At 46.4% G+C, this 17320-nt stretch overlaps 1 protein-coding gene across 1 annotated transcript in view; it reads left to right on the top strand.

Annotated features, from left to right (window-relative positions):
- The window catches only part of LOC127932291 (ephrin-A2-like), a 124345-nt gene that overhangs the window by 93435 nt on the left and 13590 nt on the right, over positions 1-17320 (top strand). The window lies entirely within an intron of this gene.

Below are 17320 nucleotides of genomic sequence, written 5' to 3'. Positions count from 1 at the left end.
TGATGTTAAATGCAGATAGAGAAAACACTGAACACAAACACTTACACACCCCCATCCCTCCAGCATCTCCGTCTGGACGGGAATCGATCGGCCAATCCCAGCTGTCTGTGAGTGACTCAGACTGTGAGGGGTTTTGGGGGTGGTGACCCGACATTGATCCACTCACCAGGACCCGTCATCTCCAGCTTCTCCAAGCCCCCCTTAATCTCGATCATTGGGGCGGCCTAAGTAGCAAGTACCCCACCCACCTCTTTATTCCAGGTTCCCTCCGTTTCTCACGCTCTCTCCCGTCTCTCTCTTTCTCTACGCCAGTTCTCTTCCATCCCATACGTGTACAGTGGCATAAGGCAATAAGGCAGTATAGGCAAAACAATATCAATGAAGGGACTCTGTTAATCATCAAGCCAAGCAGCACCAATGATAACCCAAACCCTGACCATGCTCCTTATACATATAGACATGGGTTCATATAGACATTTACAGATGTTGATACAGTACATTACCAAAGTGTGTCACGGTAATATGTTCCCTTTTTCCAACCCGTGTCTTGGGTTTCATAGTGTTCATTGTTGCTTCCTTTGGGTACCCCTCCCAGACAAGTTCGCCAAGAGTTCACTAGGGGTCACAGTGGTAATCCGAGACAAAGAGACCAAGATGCCCGTTGAAGATAACATTTCAACGGGCATGTGGTTTAGAGCACTGGGTTTCTGCTGTGTGTGTGTGTGTGTGTGTGTGTGTGTGTGTGTGTGTGTGTGTGTGTGTGTGTGTGTGTGTGTGTGTGTGTGTGTGTGTGTGTGTGTGTGTGTGTGTGTGTGTGTGTGTGTGTGTGTGTGTGTGTGTGGTGGGGGGTAGACTTACTCTCCTGGCATCTCTTGGAAGTACCGGACAGTAAACCATATTTTACTCTACACCTGTATTGATGCACAGACTGGTTTGGATTTTTACTTTACCTTACATAACCGTATGTCAATGTTTGGTTTGTTGAATGTGATAACTGAGTGATGGCAATTGTCCGTTCTTACCACCAGTAAGAGACTGCTAACAGTTGATAATTGCTCATTTATTAGCAAGAGCTTTGGTTGTGCACATGTACTTTTTTTTGCCATTAATAGTGCTGAGGCAGTGCGGGTGCCAAAAGCACCCTAGAAATTGGCACATTGCCCCTTGTGGCGAAGGTAAGAACTGCCATTCAATCCATTGAAAATATATAGCCAGTAACCATGTCTCCAGTAAGCCTGTTTGGGCTCCCGAGTGGCGTAGCAGTCTAAGGCACTGCATCTCAGTGCAAGAGGCATCATTCCCTGGTTAAAATACAGGCTGTATCACATCCGGCTGTGATTGGGAGTCCCATAGGGCGGCGCACAATTGGCCCAGCGTTTACATCTCCATTTCTCCTTTGCCAAGAGAATCCATCCACCTGACAGGTGTGTCATATCAAGAAGCTTATTAAACAGCATGATCGTTACACAGGTGCGCCTTGTGCCGAGGACAATAATAGGCCACTCTAAAATGTGCCGTTTTGTCACGCAACACAAAGCCACAGATGTCTCAAGTTTTGAGGGAGCGTTCATTTGGCATGCTGACTGCAGGAATGTCCATCAGAGCTGTTGCCAGATAATTCAATGTCAATTTCTCTACTATAATCCACCTCCAACGTCATTTTAGAGAATTTGGCAGTACTTCCAACCAGCCTCACAGCCGCAGACACGTGTAACCACGCCAGTCCAGGACCTCCACATCCGGCTTTTTCAACTGCGGGATCGTCTGCCATCAGCCAACCGGACAGCTGATGAAACAGCAAAGTATTTCTGTCTGTAATAAAGCCTCTTTGTGGGGAAAAACTCATTCTGATTAGCTTGGCTAGGTTCCACATGGCTACGCCCCTGCCCAGTCATGTGAAATCCATAGATTAGGGCGTAATTCGTTTATTTCAATTGACTGACTTCCTTATATGAACCGTAACTCAGTAAAATTGTCGAAAGTGTTGCATGTTGCGTTTATATTTTTGGTCAGTTTATATTTAATCAATACCATGGAAGAGTCAACTGGCGGTTGAACCGTAAAGCATGTGCGGTGCTCAGAGCCTGCTTGGCTACCTGTTTGCTCTCTGTCGCTGTTATGTGAGTAAAACCCAGTAAAAATGTGTCCAAGAGCCTCAAAACACAACATTCTGAGGTTCAGAGCGACTCAGACAACACCCATCTTTATGTATGATGAGTCTCCCTCGGGGGGAGGTCAACGAATAAATACCTTCTCGCTTCCTTTCAAGTGTTTTGTTGTGTTTCTGTGGGATACTGTACATAGGCCTGCTGTAGTATGTCGGTCGTACTAGCTGTCAGGACTGGACGGATCCGTAGTCTTTTTTTTTTTGTTCCTTGTTCCTCTCAGGTTTTGGTAACCTCGTGTATTTCAAGCCACGTCCGTAGTATTTGAGAGGTTCATGGAACATGTCAAGTTTAAAAGAGAAGAATGTTTGTGTTAACTGTACGTTTCTTTGGATGAAAGCATTTGCCAACCGACTATTTATTATTACAAAATAGGAGAGGAAGCCCCTTTCTCTCATTCTCTCTCTCTCCTTCCCCCTCCCTCCCATCCTCCGTCCCCTTGTTTCCTCTTCCCCTGCTCAGTCAGAGCCGCTTTACCCCTTTCCCTCTCTTCGCCTGTCTAAAGCAGGAGTTACTCTTTGGTCCCGGCTCACCATTGATTCTCCCTGGCCTCCCGACGCCATGTTGGCAAAGCAAAACATGTTTCATCTTCCGCCCGTTTAGGGGCTTGACAGGACTGCTTGTCTGGCACCCAGGGTTTGGACTATTTGGACCAATAAACTCCCTTTTGAGGTTATCAGCTCCCTTCGACCCCATTGAACATTGCTCCGCTTTAATCTTCCGCAGCGGCTAATTGACGGCTTTGGGTCCCGTTGAGCCAATGGTGGTCAAACGAACAGGTGCCACTCGCCGTGAGCGATGCGTTCACTTTTTTTGGTGGTGGGGGGGGGGGGCTGATTGTTCTGCCCAACAACTGAAGGACTGCGTGTGAAATAGTTTCTATAATAGTTCTGAGGGACTCCTGTGTTGAGTGTGGTTGAAAAAGCTGGCCATCGTTTCTGTTCCCCGTAATGTTTTCCACTACTTTCCTCTCTCTGTGTAGTGTTTCTTTTCTCCTCTGCCAATGTTGCTTGTCCCTCCTCCCCCCTTCGTCTGTCAGGCAAGAGAGTTCCTCTTTGATCCAAGCACACCTCTCAGATTAACAGGCTACCTAACCCGGTATTGAGAGCACAAACACAAAACATTGTGTGGAGGGTCCTGTCTCAATAAAAAATGCACCACCTCTTGCCCTGGCCAATCGCTGAGACAGCTCAACATGGGAAATCTGAATAGGCCTGAAAGAAAGGCACACTCTCACGTCCAGCAACGGAAACCAGAGTCCTTTGAAAACCAACATAATAGTCAATGCGTTTTCTTTGAGAGCTCTGTCATCCTGTCACTGAGCGGGGATAGTTCCAGCGAGATACCTGACAAGGGGTTTGTGTATGTGTGCATCTGTGAGTGAGAGTTTGTGTCTGGGTGTACGTGCAATGCCCTCTTGTGTGTCCGCGTGTGAGTTTGCGTTTACCTGCATGTGTGTGTTTGTGCGTCTCTGTGTGTGAGAACCTGGGAAAGCAGGCAGTGGGAGAGAGCAGCTTGAGTTACCCGGTAGCCCTAACTGTCAGCCCAGGGGGCCGGGCCGCCCCGGCAGGCACTGTCTGCTGCCCCTGTGGGCAACTTGGAGACTCACTGAGACCCACCGCTCCGACAGCCACAATAGGATCCCGTTTCCTGGCCCCCACCTGCCGATACAGGCACAGATAACTTTGTCTCCCTGCTTGTATCTTTTATCTCACATCTGGGAGCCTTGCCTGGAAGCAGTGTGGTAACAACACTGGCTCCATTGTCCCTGGCCTTGTCACGACAAGGCTCCGGTTTCGGGCATGTCCGTGAAACACCGAGAGCCCCCCGCCGTCTGGGGTGCGAATCATCGCCGGAGGGGGGGGGGGGTGATTGCACAACATGATAGGATGGCAGGACAGGGCTGGGAGGGGCAGAGCAGAGGAGAACAGGGCCTCATGGGTAAATGCAGCATGGGCGAATGGGGATAGGTGTCAGGTTAGGGGCGGAGAGCGGCACAAGGCCAGATGATAGGGAAGTCTTATCCGCTGCGTGAACTTTGGCGACCGGGACCAGTTGGCACGTCGCAACGTGGTGTGTACCAATGAAATCTAGATGCCAGGTAACTGAGCTTTGCCCGTATACCCCACCCATGGGTACCACCATACCCACATGGAAACCCACATGGTGCCTGGGAGATTAGATTAGAAGTAAGAGATAAGATGCTTGATATTCCTGGATTACTGTCAATACTAATATCAGTACTTGGTACTAGTCACTGCAAGTAATGTGTCGAGTATCTCACATGATTGCACTCTTTGTCTCTCATGCACTGAATGTCCCTATCAGTAGCATTATACCCAGTACTAACAGAGCAAAAGGCCTAAGCATTCACATGTTTAACACCAATCAAGTATTGATGGCGCTCCAATTGATAACAATGGCAATTCATCAAAATGCAATGATCTTAGGTGGAGAGTACGGGTGAAACATCTCTGCTCGTGTATGGACCTGCGTGGCAAATTGACAAATGACACAGACACATTCCCACTTAGAGGGAATATCTCCAGTCGTACTGGAGATTGAACCGTAAATCATTGTAAAGCGGGCGAGGCGCTCAGAGCCTGCTTGGTTGGCTACCTGTTTGATCTCTGTCGCTACCAGTTTGCTCTCTGGTTCAGACAACGTCTATCTTTATGTGTGATGAGTCTCCCTCACGGGGAAGTCGACAAAATACCTTCTTCCTTCCTTTCAGGTGTTTTCATGTGTTTACGTGTGATATATATGCCTGCTGGAGGTATGTGTCGCTCGGACTAGGTGTTTGTTGTGATGATGTATCGTCTTCAGGACTGCATAGATATAGGGTCTTTTTTTTCAACTTGCTCCTCGCAGATTTTGGCATTCAATGTCTCCCTGGTGTGTGTGTTTGAGAGGAATTATTCAAATATAAACTAAGATGGCTTTTATTCAAGAATGCATGTAAAATAATCAATGTAAAAGACCTCAAGTATCGGTGCATGGAAAGTGTGATATGCGTGTTTTGAAATGTAAAGATTTCCCCATATAAAATTGAACAAAATGTGTCAATATTGTCAGTTGCTACAGTGCATTCGGAAAGTATTCAGACCCCTTTCCATTTTTCCACATTTTGTTATGTTTCAGCCTTTATCTAAAATGGATTAAATAAAACTTTCCTCATCAATCTACACACAATACTCCATAACGGCAAAGCAAAAACAGGTTTTTAGATTGTTTTGCAAAAGAAAAACAGAAATACCTTATTTAAAATGGATTAAATAAAAAATGTCATAAGACAAAGTATTCAGACCTTTTGCTATGAGATTCGAAATTGAGCTCAGGTGCATCCTGTTTCCATTGATCATCATTGAGATGTTTCTACAACTTGATTGCAGTCCACCTGTGGTAAATTCAGTTGATTGGACATGATTTGGAAAGGGACACACATGTCTATCTATATAAGGTCCCACAGTTGACAGTGCATGTCAGGGCAAACACCAAGCCATGGGGTCGAAGGAATTGTCCGTAGAGCTCCGAGACAGGATTGTGTCGAGGCACAGATCTGGAGACGGGCAGCAAAACATTTCTGCAGCACTGAAGGTCCTCAAGAACACAGTGGCCTCCACCTTTCTTAAATGGAAGAAATTTGGAACCACCAAGACTCTTCCTCGAGCTGGTGACCTGATAGCCCGCTTGGCGTTTGCCAAAAGGCACCTAAAGGACTCTGACCATGAGAACCACAATATTCTCTAGTCTGATGAAACCAAAATTAAACTCTTTGGCCTGAATGTCAAGCGTCATGTCTGGAGGAAACCTGGCACCATCCCTACGGTGAAGCATGGTGGTGGCAGCATCATGCTGTGGGGTTGTTTTTCAGCAGCAGGGACTGGGAGACTAGTCAAGATCGAGGGAAAATGAACGGAGCAATGTACAGAGAGATCCTTGATGAAACCCTGCTCCAGAGCACTCAAGACCTCAGACTACGGCGAAGGTTCACCTTCCAAAAGGACAACGACCCTAAACACACAGCCAAGACAACACAGGAATGGGTTCGGGACAAGTCTCTTAATGTCCTTGAGTGGCCCAGCCAGAGCCCGGACTAACATCTCTGGTGAAATCTTTAAATACCTGTGCAGCGAAGCTCCCGAACCAACCTGACAGAGCTTGAGAGGATATGCAGAGAAGAATGGGAGAAACTCCCCAAATACGAGTATGCCAAGCTTGTAGCATCATACCCAAGAAGACTCGAGGCTGTAATCGCTGCCAAAGGTGCTTCAACAAAGTACAGAGTAAAGGGTCTGAATAGTTATGTAAATGTGATATTTTTATTAACAAATTTGCAAAAATGTCTAAAAACCTGTTTTTGCTTTGTCATTATGGGGTATTGTGTGTAGATTGATGAGGGAAAACAATTTAATCCATTTTAGAATAAGGCTGTAACGTCATAACCAAATGTGGAAAAAGTCAAGTGGTCTGAATACTTTCCCAAATGCATCGTATGAGGGAAACAAACGTGTGACGTCATTGCTTGGTTGGAACTGAGGCTTGCAAAGCAATCGTGAGTGTAGTGCCTGAGCAAATGGACCCGCTGCCCTTACGAGTAGGGGGGGTTATAAAAGTTTTGACTAATGATGTGATAGCACGGCAACAATTGAACCCGGAGAGGGAACTTTGCAAGTTGAGTAGGGAGTCCAGGGAGGAGAGTGAGCTTCTGGGCTGTTAGCGTCACCCAATCCCTCACCACTGGACTGTGCTAGTTCACTAACTCTATTAGCCTGCACTTTGCTAATGGTGTTAAAAAAGACAGAGGGCAGGACGAGGAGAAGGTGGGGGCATGATACACTTAACTCCAAAGTGGATGGCATCATTATCATTTTGATTTAGCTTTGATGCTTCTTCTCTTCTCCCCCCCCTCAGCCCCCTCCCTCCCCTGCCCCTTAGCCAGTATGGCACAAAGAGCCCGGAGAAACTTGATAGGGATAAATTAGGAAAACAGACCTTGTTTTGTTTCTCCTTTTACAGGATTTCGCCGTAAGCGCCGTGTGCGTGCTGATATGTGCGTTGTGTCTGCATACAAGTGAGTGTATCTGCGTACATAGTAGTTGTGGGTCTCTCTAGTTTGTTTTGATGTCTTCTCCTAAGCCAGGTGCGCTCCGCCCCGCGATCTGTTCGCCAGCATGATGTCCCCGTCTTACTGCGAGACGAAATTGGCGTCCTGCAGATTTCACTACCGACAAAATCTCACTAGCGGCAAACCCCCTAGAGGACAGGATGTCAATGTCGTCTTGCATGGAGGCCGTATTTACCTTCTCCACTCCCTCTATGATAGGTGACTTAATGTGTTAAACTGCCATAAAATCCCCCACTTTGTCGAACATGAAAGTGAGCACATGCACATGGTGGAATTAATGGGGTTAAGTTGGTTTTGAACCCTGCGTTTTGTTTTTTTGTTCTCCATCCTAAAGTACGTGAGAGTGTTTTCAGAGCACAGGGAACGTGTTTTGATTTTGGGATTTTTTTTTGGGGGGGGGGGGTTGAATTATGATTAATCAAGACTATTCCGTCAGTCAAATTGTGACGGACTCCAATGAACCAACCGTTTTGGTCCAAACTCAGAACTCAATCCGATAGCCGGAACTAGTGGATTGCAGTGCAGGGGCCACTTACTTTCATTTGTTTTCCCTTTTTAGTACATTACAAAATAGTTGTTGACATTGACAAATGATATCGGCACGCGTCTTGGAGATAGATAGGCACAATAGAAACATCTTGACGTGAAGTCTGTCAAGTATGCTAGCTAGTATGCAAACTCGGCCCTATCCAAGGCCGAATGATGTCAAAAATCTAGTTTGCCGTCTTTCTTTTTCCTTTAAAAAAAAATGTTTAAATAGCTTAAAGCCTCATAAATCATGTCCTTGTTGAATGCAGTGGAGTCTTTCCCTGAGACTCGCGCACCGACTGTGCTGCTTCATCTTGACTTAAGCCTTTGACAGGCGCCTGATGTCTTGCCCTAAAACAAATAACTCCACGTTAGCTCGATTGACTTTTTCCTTCGCCTCGTTAATCCTCACGTCTGTGTTGAAGGTGTAGACGAAGCCCTGCACTTGGTTCATGTACAATAGAATTCCCTCTGTCGAAACTCTCCTGGACAGTTTGTGAGGTTTTTTTTGTTTGTTGGCGTTGTGTGGTTCTCATGCTGTAGCTGCAGTCATCGACTCTTTACTTCTGATTCGTTGGTACAGTGACAGAGGTCCAGTCACTCCTGAGGTCAAGGGTTATAGAAACCCTAGTCCCTAAACTCACCAACTCAGGAATATCCAATAACTCTGGTGGCTTGTAAAAGGTCCCGCTACTTTATCCCCCTGTTGTCATCGTAAATAGATAACAGATTGGGATCCATAAATTGTGTAACTACAAAGGAAGGCGCAAAAATAGGAGCAGGTGCTATGCAGAAGAACCCAGCAGTCATACTGTACATCTGCAGGTAGTAAATGCTGAGCTTAGGCCCGCAGTAAAGTGCCAGATTTGACGACGCAAACTTAAGATATAGTAGCGTAATATACTTATTTTTTGGGGGGGCTTTTAGAAGTTCTTTTGCAATGCCTGACAAGAAGTCCCGGACTGAATCTGTGGATATTTCTTCTTCTGTTTATTCCATCAATACAAGTAAAAGGAGTCATGCTTTGGGAACAGGATTTGCTATGCTTCGAATGAATTTCACAGGTATATCTACCTTCAATATATTCCAGTTGTGCTTTAAGGAAATGCTGTCCCTGCGGCTTCTGTCTGGTCTTGCTGGTGGAGGACTGCAAAAACACAGGAACGCAGCCATTGTCTCTGCTATGCAGAGGTAAACTCATTGACCACTGCAGCAGTGGGGTAAGCTATTTTCCAAACAGCCCACAACAGAAGAACCGGTGGACAGAGCGAGTGTCCGTGGTGAATTAGTGGGAGTGTAATTTATCATGCCTCTGCCAATACCCATCCCCTTTGATCTGCGCCCCATCTGCGAGGGATGCGCCTGGCGTTTGGGAAGAGCGCTCACTTTCTCTTCCAATTATTCCCAAGCGGAGGGGGGTTGATGGAACTCTGTGGGCTAAAGAAGAGTGGTCCCCCACAGTCTTGAAAGGCATGGATTGCATTTGCCATTTAAATGCTACTTAGCCTTAAATCACCTGTGTTTGGCCCGAGGTGATATACTGGCAGGTGAGGGGGATGCTGCTGTGTGTGTGTGTGTGTGTGTGTGTGTGTGTGTGTGTGTGTGTGTGTGTGTGTGTGTGTGTGTGTGTGTGTGTGTGTGTGTGTGTGTGTGTGTGTGTGTGTGTGTGTGTGTGTGTGTGTGTGTGTGCACGTGCGTGCGTGTCAGCCGCCTCCCTCCCAAGGTGTGTGTGTGCTCAAGCATCCCCAATTAGTCTTCAACCGCCCCCCCACCATTCCCTCCACTCACCACTCCTCCCCTCCCGCTTGTGCAGACCACTCCTGGGTTTTCGATTGCACAAACTGTCACAGATGTGCTCTAGTTTTTGTTGTTGTTGTGTTCAGCGTTGTTGTTGCTGCCTCTGCTGTGTGCTGTTGCTGTGTGCTGTTGCTGTGTGCTGTTGCTGTGTGCTGTTGCGAGCGGGATGGGGGGGATAAATAGTTTCCCATCAGATGAAGTGTAATTATACCTCCCTTGTCTGGAGGAGTGTGAAATAGAAAAGAGGGAGCCTAGTTTCTCTCAGCAGATGCCAGCAGGTATGCAGAAGTAGTGTCTTCGCCGTCTCATTTACTAGCGAAGACTCATTGCTTCCACAATTATCACCGCGGTCGAGGTGGGAGCTCGCTGTGCTGGCAGCACAGGGGAGAGAGGGAAGAGAAATTGAACGAGGACGAGTACTAAGAAACCTCCCTTGGTGGCAATGTGTTTTATTTCTTTTTTTTAATCAAGAAAACAAGGTGTTTTTTGCATTCTTCCCCTTCAGAGCAGTAAAGCCCTCACTTGAAGTTGATGCCCGTATTGCAGGTTGACGAATGCCACAACAGGTGTCATCACATGTGTAATAACATGTCATGACGACTCAAACAACCTTTGCGTAAAGCAACTGTCGTTACACTGTTATGAGGAGTCAGCCATGTTATCGTGAGCTGTCATAGCTGTCGTCATGTGATTTGATTGGTGTAATTTCGTGGTAACATTAGGGATGCGTCCCACTTGCCTAAAGTGGCTTCGGGGTAATCTTCTGCTCTCCATGAGCCTTATTGATTATTTTACGATAGCGGTGGTGCTTCAACTGGGCCGGGGATTGAGTTGGGCCGGTGAGCGAACGTTCTACTGCTTGAGTCCCGGCACCTCTCGGAGACGATTAGTTCTAAAACATGATGACTACCGGGACCTAAAAAGAATGGGCACCCACCCCTGCACCTATTTCAGTCCACTTCAAGCACTGGTTAGCATTACTATAGCTCTTTGACCATTATGCCTTAGCATAATAGCCTAGCCAGTATTTTTTGGAGCCTCTCAAATGTCTGTAAATTGGAGTCACAACCTATCCTCCTCAAGTGCCTCATTGAAAATTCCCTTTCATGTTATTATTATTCACACTTTTACAGTGAACCTTTACAGTATTGCAGCTCTGCAGTGGTTCTCCTCTGAAAACGAGGTGTCACAGTGTGAGTCGGCGCTCTTTCGGAACAGACAAAGACATGGAAATGCAATTAGCTTACGAGGCAGAGAGGGAGGCGCTGAGAATAGTCGTCTCCTCTCCCAGGCCTTACGCAGCAGAGCATCATGGGGGAAAGAGGGAAAAAAAGAGCACCATGTTAAGAGGGGGTGGATTCAAACACCGGCTCATGGTTAATTCAAGCCATACTGAAGGTAGAGCATGGTGCAGATAATTATAGCCCACACACAGAGGCACACACACACACGCACGCAAGCGTACTAGAGGTCGACCGATTATGATTTTTCAACGCCGATACCGATTATTGGAGGACCAAAAAAAAGGCTACTACCGATTACTTGGACAATTTTTTATTTTTTATTTGTAATAATGACAATTACAACAATACTGAATGAACACTTATTTTAACTTAATATAATACATCAATAAAATCAATTTAGCCTCAAATAAATAATGAAACATGTTCAATTTGGTTTAAATAATGCAAAATCAAAGTGTTGGAGAAGAAAGTAAAAGTGCAATATGTGCCATGTAAGAAAGCTAACATTTAAGTTCCTTGCTCAGAACATGAGAACATATGAAAGCTGGTTGTTCCTTTTAACATGAGTCTTCAATATTCCCAGGTAAGACGTTTTAGGTTGTAGTTATTATAGGAATTATAGGACTTTTTCTCTCTATACCATTTGTATTTCATATACCTTTGACTATTGGATGTTCTTATAGGCACTTTAGTATTGCCAGTGTAACAGTATAGCTTCCATCCCTCTCCTCGCCGCTACCTGGGCTCGAACCAGGAACACATCGACAACAGCCACCCTCTAAGCAGCGTTACCCATGCAGAGCAAGGGGAACAACTACTCCAAGTCTCAGAGCGAGTGACGTTTGAAACGCTATTAGCGTGCACCCCATTAACTAGCTAGCCATTTCACATCGGTTACACCAGCCTAATCTCAGGAGTTGAAGTCATAAACAGCGCAATGCTTGAAGCATTGCGAAGAGCTGCTGGCAGAACGCATGAAAGTGCTGTTTGAATGAATGCTTACGAGCCTCCTGCTGCCTACCATCGCCCAGTCAGACTGCTCTATCAAATCATAGACTTAGTTATAACATAGTAACACACAGAAATACGAGCCTTAGGTCATTAATATGGTCGAATCTGGAAAATATCATTTCGAAAACAAAACGTTCATTCTTTCAGTGAAATACGGAACCGTTCCGTATTTTATCTAACGGCTGGCATCCCTAAGTCTAAATATTGCTGTTACATTGCACAACGTTCAATGTTATGTCATAATTACGTAAAATTCTGGTAAATTAGTTCGCAATGAGTCAGGCGGCCCAAACTGTTGCATATATCCTGATTCTACGTGCAATGAACGCAAGTGAAGTGACACAATTTCACCTGGTTAATATTGCCTGCTAACCTGGATTTCTTTTAGCAAAATATGCAGGTTTAAAAATGTATACTTCTGTGTATTGATTTTAAGAAAGGCATTGATGTTAACCTAACCATAAACGTCGGAGCAACAACAGTCCTTTTTCGCGAATGCGCACCGCATCGATTACATGCAACGCCATACACGCTAGATAAACTAGTAATATCATCAACCATGTGTAGTTATAACTAGTGATTATGATTGATTGATAGTTTTTTATAAGATAAGTTTAATGCTAGCTAGCAACTTACCTTGGCTTCTTACTGCATTCGCGTAACAGGCAGTCTCCTCGTGAAGGCAGGTGGTTAGAGCGTTGGACTAGTTAACCGTAAGGTTGCAAGATTGAATCCCTGAGCTGACAAGGTAAAAATCTGTCGTTCTGCCCCTGAACAAGGCAGTTAACCCACCGTTCCAAGGCCGTCATTGAAAATAAGAATGTGTTCTTTAACTGACTTGCCTAGTTAAATAAAGGTGTAAAAAATAAATTTAGAAAAAATCTGCAAAATTGAGGTCCAAAAATAATTAATCGCCCATTCCGATTAATCGGTCGACCTCGAAAGCGTATACACACACACCTCGATGCTTGTCCAGCTAAAATCTAACATCACAGAGAAAGAGAGCGAGAGAAAGAGAGAGAGTGAAATAAAATAACTTTAAACAGAGACCTCAATCTCTTTCATCTCCCACTGCACACACACATCGTGTCTGCCCGAGGGGTCCTCACCTCCCCCAAAATCTTCTCCCTCTTATGTTTGTTTTTGTTTTGCCGCGGCGCTTTTTCCTCGGCGTTGGCCAAAAATCAACTGGAGGTTAAGTTTGTGTAAACGCCTCGATAGGAAAATTGCTGTACGCCGACTTGAAATAACAGCAGAAATTACAGAGAGATGAAGGGAGAGAGAGTAGAGAGCGGAGGTCTGTCTGTGCGTCTGCCTGACACAAAGAACAATAAACACGTTCCACATGGCGAGAGGTGGGCTCCAGATGCAGGCCGGACCGGAGGACTAAAACGCGGAAATGGCTTCCAGACAGGCCTCAGTGAGAGCACAAAGGGCCATTCTCAACCACCGCCTAGCGCAGCACCCGCTCCTCTCCTGTCTCTCCTGTCTCTCTCCCTCCCAGCATCAACCGTCCAGCTCATTCAATTGTAAACACAGGGAAACTTCAGTTACATGACTTGTCCCGCGGAAACTCTCCACCAAAATCGCTGATTTTAACATGCTTGCGTTGGACTCGCTCCAGAAAACAAGTGAGGATACTATAAAGCGAGATCCTAGATTGGAAGTTGCTGTGGCCAGGCCAGCTAGGCCTTAGACCAAGACTCCATAGTAATCAGATTACGTGCAGATGAAAAATGGGTTTGAAGTGTTTGTAGTTTTGTAGTTTTTTTGGGATCCCCATTAGCTGTTGCCAAGGCAGCAGCTACTCTTCCTGGGGTCCAGGAACAATGTCAAGTTATTAAGTCCATTTGTTTGTATTAACTCAACTTGCCCAGGTCATCGTTAATTGCAGAGTAAATTCCCCTGTTTGCTTTGGGTGTGTGTCAATAATGAAATGGCGGCCGTCTAGGATACCAGTCCTGGCGACCTCCAGACTACGTGTCCCGATAGCCAAAATCTACGCAATGTAAACTAACAGGGTCTGGGTTTTTCTGTTGATCCTTGAATTCCAAGACAAGTGCTACAAACGAATCAACGCTAGGGCTCAATTCCTTAGCAAGCGTCAGGCTTAAGATTCCATACATATTGGTGCAGGCATTAAGGGCATGAAATGTAGCTGTAGGCGGGTATTCTGGGCTGAAACTGAAGAATAATGTCCCCCCTACAAACACACACACACACACACACACAGCTGGAGTTTTCTGTCGGCGGGTCGAGCAGGTGGCGCGGAGAACACGTTTTTTCTTTTAGCCGGGTGAGGTGAACTGGCCTGCAGAGAGAGAGCGAGAGAGAGAGAGGGGGAAAGGAATACTGGAAGGGGAAAGATCTGTTCTGTACTGTACCCTCTCTCTCTCTCTTTCTCTCTCATTCTCTCCACTCCCTTCACCTCATTGGTCCAGTTGACCAGGAAGGTCTGATATGATTGGTCACATCTTCCATGCGTGATGCTGCTGTAAGCTTGAAAGAATTTGGTCACAAAGTTGTCATAACATGTTCAGCTTTAAAGTCAGCAGCTTACAGTATCTCCTAAGATGGTTTGAAATTCACAATTACCATTTTTTTATGTCGTCTGTGTCTTTAATCCCTTTCAAGCATGAACTATAATCGCTAAACAATGAAAGTATGGCGCCCCAATTTGCATACCAGTGAAAGTTTCTTTTTAACTACATTTGATTGAAGTATAGACAACAGCATCGTCTTTTTGCACCCCGTGAAGACTTAGGAACTAAGACTAGCGTTCCAAATGACCCATTCTGTCCCGTCAGATGTCCTTGGTTGGTTTTGACATCTTCCCTTTGCTGATGGCTTCTTCCTGTACGCAGGGCTTCAAAAGCAGACAACGTTACGGACAAACATTTAGCCCATGAAGTCATAAAGTGGGGCCGAGTTAAACCACATTGCCGGGGCCTTGCCAAGCCTGACAAGACAGTAAATCAGAGAAGAAGTGGTCTTCGGGAAAAAACCACGTAAGAAACCCCGACCGGTTTCAAAGTTCGGCCCTCCTAAATCACCCAGCTATAAACACTTTATAATGCACTTATAAACATCGGGCCTGATTAATTAAGCTCCCGCAGGGGGTTGTGGGTGGACAGACAGATTGCGAAGACTATGAAACTCTCTGGAAGCTTTCAAAGTCCAGGAACTTTCAAAGTCCCCTCTGTTTTTTTCAGAGTTTGAAAGCTAAATTGATCAATCACCACCATGTGTTTCTGGTCTCCGAGGAATGGTCCGGGCGGTCTACAAAATGTCCGCCATGCATGTGGCTTGCTTGCCCACGTTGGATTTGAGGGTAGTGAGAATGTGGCAAGAATGCTTTTGGTGTGTGGAAGGGAAGAGGCCGGGCCAGGCGCTAGCGTATGTTTAGAGGCTGTCATAGCCAACCATCAGGGTGGAATCTGTCTCCCCCCCAGACCCACCAATCACCACATGTAGGTGACAGTTGGAGAGGGGCGGGCCAAGACTGCCGTGATTGATTGCAAGACCACAAATAGCTTGCATGCATTAGTTCTCCCTTACATCCACACAAAAACGCACACACACACACACACACACACACACACAAAAACACACACACATCACACACCCCTGGCTGCCTTGCTATTGATATTTGGATCTGTCCTGATGTTCTTCCACACCTCCCACCTGACTGCCTAACGAGGTCATTTCCACTAACACGTAACACGTCACGGAGCTCAATCAAAGACGGAGCACTGCAGCATCGCCACATCAAACCCTTCCCTCGATTTGCCTCCACTGGCCCTTAATGACTGGCAATGGTGCTGGAACGACGGGAAGTGAGGGAGAGGAAGAGAAGGGAGAAGGCAGGGGGGTGGTATTGATCTATCGAGACATAATGCCCTATTTGGATCCTGAAAGCGAGATGGCGATGGCCTCATGCACTCAGGGAAAATAGAAAGAAAGTATGCAGAGACGATAGGCGGTATCCATTTAAGACCCCCAATACATGTTTTGTGGAAAGAGATTTACATCTAATAGACCACAGGTTTACATCCGCAGCGTGGCCTTAGGAGGATTATTACATTCCCTGCGTTGTTACCGCGTAGTTACACGTGAGGATACCGCCGCCTGATTGGCCGAGGGGAGTAATACAGAAGTGCAACCCGTGCACTTTTCGATATCCCCCTAAAATAAAAGTAATGCAGTGAGATGAAGGAAGAGGAGTAGTAGGTGGAGCGCCCCGCCCTGTCCCCCTGTTTCCTCGGCCGCTCAGACACACACACACACACACACACACACTAACATAAGCTCTGGCAGTCCATAATTGAAGATGGACCTCGTCAAGACTGGATGAAGTCTCTCAATGCTCTCTCCGCTCGGAGATTACATCAGATGTGAGGGCTGCGCCGACTTAATTCTTATTTAGATTCACTATTTTTCTGTGGCAGATGGGCGGGGGGGAGTAAGAGAGGGAAAGATGGGTGAATAGAGGAGCCAAGAAGTTAGGAAATGAGGAGAGGAGAGGCTGTTGTGGAGAAGCGGGAGGGTGACTTGTGTTCACAAAATGCCTGTTTCATCGGGGGTGTTGATATGATGACCGGAGAACAAAGTGGTATGCGGGAAAGAGAGCCCGGGCAAGCTCACACAGAGAGAAGGGAAGGGGGTTGATCTCTGGTCTGGTGCGATAAGCGACTGGGGGCAGGGGGGCAGCAGAGGGCGGGGGCAGGAGGGGTAGTGGGGTGGAGAAGACCCTTACACTGCAGCTGGATGTGGACCCGGGCCCTTCTGACACTTATTCCACCCCCCCAGATTAGCTGTCATCTGATGCCAGGTCTGCCTGAACCCACCACTCCCCCTTCATAACCTTGCACCCCCATCCTGGCTCCCTCTGCCCCGTGCTTTCCTACGATGAGCCAATGAGCTACAGTCGATCTGGCGGGCTTCCACCAACATGGCTGGTGTTTGTGCTATGGTTTATCGCAACAAGACGCAAAATGGCCTTCCCACCAGAGCCCTGTGAAGGATTACGGGCCTCTTTGAGGATCTCACTCATGGCGCGACTGATAAGGACAGTCGAGGGAGAAGTGACGCTCCGTCCAAGGGGGACTGTTTGGGGGTGATTTATTCGGGGGTCAGCCTGTGAATTTGTGGTCAGTGTGTCAAACCTCTCATATTTAGTGAACACAAACAAAACCGGGTTTCACACTTAAAGAAACGGTTCCTATTTGTAAACCACCTGTAAAACCTATCAATTTGTGATCATCTATGATTTGTTCATGCCGATTTAGAATAGGCATTAGGTTATGGTCTCAGCATTAACTGCGTTCGGTCTATAGGGGCAGGTGTGTCCACAGAGGCAGGAGGCATCAAAGCCTTTTTAGACCTCCTCAGTCAGAAAGCCCGTCAAATCACATTCCCGTTATGCTCTTCAGAGTGGAAGAGATCAA

The sequence above is a fragment of the Oncorhynchus keta genome, chromosome 1 (assembly GCF_023373465.1).
Source record: "Oncorhynchus keta strain PuntledgeMale-10-30-2019 chromosome 1, Oket_V2, whole genome shotgun sequence".
Classification (NCBI taxonomy): domain Eukaryota; kingdom Metazoa; phylum Chordata; class Actinopteri; order Salmoniformes; family Salmonidae; genus Oncorhynchus; species Oncorhynchus keta.
Note: the sequence above shows the minus strand (reverse complement) of the source record. Positions and strands in the feature narration are given on the sequence as shown.